Consider the following 5,081-nt stretch of genomic DNA (forward strand, 5'->3'; position numbering starts at 1 on the left):
TTGTACTTAAGTGAAAAATTATGACCGAAAGGTGTCTCATTTTACTGAAACCTAAATCAGTAGCGTTTTATGGTCGTACATAAAATCAAGCAAAGGATGATATTCGGCTAGATGTATTCGATATTATATCGATGTTAAAATGTCGTTTTACCTGATCAAACTCACAGGTTTATCCTTTTACTGTTTTAAAGGTTATTCATAAATCATATTATTGATGACAACTGTACGATAACTGTACTGTAATGAGAATCTTGCGAAATATTTTTTCTTTACAAAAAAGAACATGTGTTAGACAATTGGAAACAAAGTTAATTATTAACATAAGAAAATTTATTATTATTTTTTTATTTTTTAATGAGAGTTACATTGTAAAAGAAACAAAAAATCACAACGTCTGGGAATGTTTTTCAATCAAACTTTTCATATAAGGTACAGTTAACCTAACTTTTTATTTTATTGTTTAGTTTCATACATCGATCGAAGTTTCGGAACTATCGTCGTCGAAGTCTGGTTCATGAATTTTTTTTGCGATCGGACCTGGCTTGCATTTTGCTAGGGCATACAAATTTCCTGGAAGTTTTTCAATTCTTCCTTTGGCAATTCCAACTTTAAGAATTTCAATAATCAGGTACAGTGCTCGGGATTCGGACATTCTTGTGTGTTTCAGTACATACTTCAAAATATCCTCCAAAGAGACTCCTTTCTTTGAATATTTCATTCTAATCCTTGAAGTTAATTTTTAAATTTTCAGAACGTAATATAAATATTGTAAGTAAATGTTGATTTACAATAGAATGCCTTATAATAAAATAAATATATTAGAAGTTGCATAAAAATGTTATAGGATACGTATCTAAGATTCGTTGATGTCAGAATTGCATTAAAATGGAAGAAAGAGATATTGAATATTTATGATTTGTACGTATTAGGTCATTAAATAAGAAACATCTGATTACTTGTGTTACTTCAAGTTTGAAATCAGACATTTCATAGTTAATGGCCTAATATTATACTTGTATTTATGGAATAAACTTTGTTGATATAACTAGTAGTTTCTGTTCAATTTCATAATAAAATTATATTGAAAATCTTGAACTAAAGTATTTCTAAGAAAATTTCCATAGGAACATTCAATATGCTGTAAAAAGACTCGTTTACCATAATCACCATTCATAAGAAATAAAAGTTAAATTACTTTAAGAATGTTAATTTTAGAACAAATGTTTATAAGATATTTTTTACTTCCATTAATAATTAACATAAGCACGAATAATATTAAAACATTTTCTTAAGCTCCTGTATATATGATATGATAATAATAAGTTTATATTCACCTTATTTGTGTAGTAGAACGCGGTATAAATATTATAAAATATTATTAATTACATCAATAATATAAATAATATATATTAAAAAGATACTACGCGCGCGCGTGGTAGAATACCAAAAATAAATAACCTAACGCATCAATATACTAAATAATGCTTCATATAGCAGTTAAGAAAATAAAAGAAATATATTACCGATAGATTTAGATAATCGAACTCAGTCGATAAGGTAGTTATTTTCCCAGAAGACATATTTATTATTACATAATTATATGAAATGACAAGAATTTTGGTTATGTTATTAGATTAAGAATTAATTTTGTGAAATTGCTTCTAATTATAAGTAAAAAATACTGTCAAAACCGCACATATTTATTGGATAACTTGATACTTCATATTATATACAATATTATATACTAAACGTTCATAGGTCTTCATAGCTCAGGTGGTAGAGCGCTCGATTGGGAAGCGAAAGGTCCTGGGTTCGAGTCCCAGTCTAGACAATTAAGGTCCAAATTATTTTAATATTTCCATTTATTAGCCGCACGCACGTTATATATGAGAAACACAGTTTCGTTCGTTGCTTATACATTAATAACAGTTTGGTTAGTGTATAACTGCAAGTTCGTTGAATATTGTGTATTTATGTATAGCGTGGGTCGGTTACTAGAATGGGATTGTTCGATAATTTGGACTAAAAGTTGTTCTTAGGTAGCTCAGATGGACAGAGCATTCGCCCGAAAATAAAGCAAGTGAAGACCATTTTTTTTCTTTGCGATTACTAAAGTTATGCAACGATAGGCTAGGTAAGAATTAGTACTATAATGTGTGACTTCTTTAGAACTACAAATGATGTTGATTTAAGACAAACAATAAAAAAGATGATAGGCAGTGTTGAGAAGGTGTTGAAAAAAGTCCCTTGAAACCAAAAAAAAGCGAATCATAAATTTCATATCAAGAAAATGACCTAAAATAGAACCTTTATTTGGACAGATATATTTCTCCTTTCGTAACATGTAACTTTATCTTTAAATATTTATTTTTTTATCATTTAGTACAATTTTAATATTTAACATAATTTAATTAATTAGGTTATCTTGTAAATTTATTATTAGTGTAAATTCTTATTTAGCAGTATTAAAAATTTATCTGATATGCTCAATTTAATGTTGAGTTGGTCAGTAAGTAATATCCAATTATATATTAAAATATAGAATATATTAATATTTTAAAAGAGAAATCAAAAATATAATAATGTCAAAATTTTTAAGACATAATCTACTAGTATAATAATAAAAAAATTCTCAGTATTGAATATTTAAATGAATAAAATTAGAGGGATATACTCTGTGTTTTTACAGTTGTACCAGCATGTAAGATTTTTAGTTACGAGCGTTTACTGTAAATTATTTTAGCATTTGTTTAAATCACTAGCTATAAATAAAGCTTTTAAATTAAACTCATTAAATATATAATCAATGTATATTTATGTATTTATTTCTACATTTTCTTCATCTTGAATCCACTATATGAATTTCTTTTAACAGTGTGATTTTAATAGAAATTCACTGTATATTTAATAGCATTCTAATTAAAATTAATAATTTCCACATAGTAAAATCTCTCTAATAATTTAATTTAAAAAGATAATGATTACAATATAAAGTACATTTCCTATTCACATTTTATGGAAAGAATTCCAATATATTAAACGTGTAAAATTATAACCTAATTCTATTTAAAAATAGTATTACCATTCTAACCTTAAAAAAAATGTCATAATTTCATTCTCTAAACGTATCAATAACGTATCTCAAGCCTATTTTAATAAATATTATCATAAATATAAGATAAATTCATAAATGGACGTTAGAAAAAGCAAATGATACGTCATAAGAAAATAAAATTCAATTAAAGAAAGATCGAGAAGAATCTTACGCCACGTTCGTTGCACAATTTAATGATTCTAGTAGCCGTATTCGGAATCTAATAAGCGAACGTCGCTCGTAAATATTATTGAGTTGGAGTAGTGGTAAGTTGAAAATTCGTTGATCAAAGAGAAAAAATTTGAAAAAGGTTTAGCGAATGGTGTAAAAGTATAAACGCGGCGTGCGCGTTTGAAACACAACGAGGAACGTCGACGCTTACGTTTGAAGAAACAGCCGTAGCAAGAGGGATCTATTGGCAGGAACGAATCGTAGCAATATTCTCAGTGCCGAGTACGTACCTAATTGGATTACACACTATCTTTCTCTTTCTCTTTCTCTTGGTAGGAATGTGCATGGCAAGAGAGAAGAGACCACGAATGAGTGTGAAGGTAAGAAAGAGAAAGAATGATGATGAAGAAGAAAGAATAAGAATAAGAAGAAGAAGAAGAAGAAGTGGAAGAGAATGAACGAAGGAAGGAACACAGCGGTATCGCTTTTATGGGTCGTATATTAATCCCATAATTGAGATATGGTCCCCGTCGTGCAGCCGCACACGCAATGCTTCTTCCTCCGCAAGAACTCTGCCATTATCTAAGATGAACCTTGAGATGAACAAGACGAAGAACTCTTGGCACGAAGCGCCACAGAAAGGTGCCGACCAATTCTCCGATTCTATATTTACTAATATTACTAGGAATGAAATCTTTCCGTTGAATTAAGAAGAAATTATTGAATTTCTTCTTCAGTTCTAGGATATAATCAATATTTTATTAATGATTGTAAAATTTCCTTTTAATGCTATTTATTAGTCATGTAAGAATGGAATTATTCGATTCTTTTCATTGTTGATTCTAATCAATATTTTTGTCAATAATTATTAACCTTAATTGAAATGATATTTTTTAGGAGGTTAAGTAGAGAAGAAATTATTTTATTCTTTGTATCGTCGAGAACTTAATTAATATTTTTTAAATAATTCTAAATTTTTAATTGAAATTAATTCATGCGATTGAATTTAAATGAAATTATTCAATTTTTTCAATAGTTAAATATACTCAGTATTTTTTAAATGATTCTAAAGCTAACCTAAATAAAAAAATTTTGATTGAATTAAGAATTAGAATTATTTAATTCTCCAAATAACGAAATGCCATTAATATTTTCGGAATAATTATTAACATAATTGAAACAAAATCTTTTAGTCTAATATTAAAGGAATTATTTGATTTTTGGAATCGTAGAACTATATATTCATATTTTTTAACAAAATATTGAAAGAGACTAAATTATGTATATAAAAATTACTTGAAATGAATTAATTAATAGATAAATAGTAAAAATAACAAATTCATAAATACGCCAAGTTTATCTAATTTATCTTAATATTAAAGTACAATATATAAATGAAACTTTGTTTTTAACGTTTTTAATTCTTAATTAAAAAAGTTCTAACAAAATTTTAGTAAATATTATTAGAATTCTCGTCACAAATAAGTAATATAAAACAAGGAAATAAATGCTGGAGATCATATCAACAGTTAACCTATGTTTTACAAAAAAACAGGGATGTGGAAAATGTTTGTTAGATAAAAAATGAATACACAATTTTCATATTTACTGTTATTTTATTGTTCTAATTGTAATAGTAGATAAAATAATAGGCTCTTTAGTATATTCAAATATTAAAATACTACTACTAAAATCCCTATGCTAATTAATTGTACCATAACACAATCCTTTTCTCATTAAACTAACAGTCCTTATCATTGTTTATATAAAACAGAAGAGAGAGAATATCATATGTTTTAAAATATTAATTAGATTT

At 26.7% G+C, this 5,081-nt stretch overlaps 1 non-coding gene across 1 annotated transcript; it reads left to right on the forward strand.

The window, feature by feature from the left end:
• The first annotated feature begins 1,758 nt into the window (after positions 1–1,758).
• Trnap-ggg lies at positions 1,759–1,831 on the forward strand. Its single transcript has one exon. It is a non-coding gene; the product is annotated as a tRNA-Pro (tRNA).
• Positions 1,832–5,081: the final 3,250 nt, after the last annotated feature.

Source organism: Polistes fuscatus, unplaced genomic scaffold (genome assembly GCF_010416935.1).
Source record: "Polistes fuscatus isolate 324 unplaced genomic scaffold, CU_Pfus_HIC Scaffold18, whole genome shotgun sequence".
Classification (NCBI taxonomy): Eukaryota; Metazoa; Arthropoda; class Insecta; order Hymenoptera; family Vespidae; genus Polistes; species Polistes fuscatus.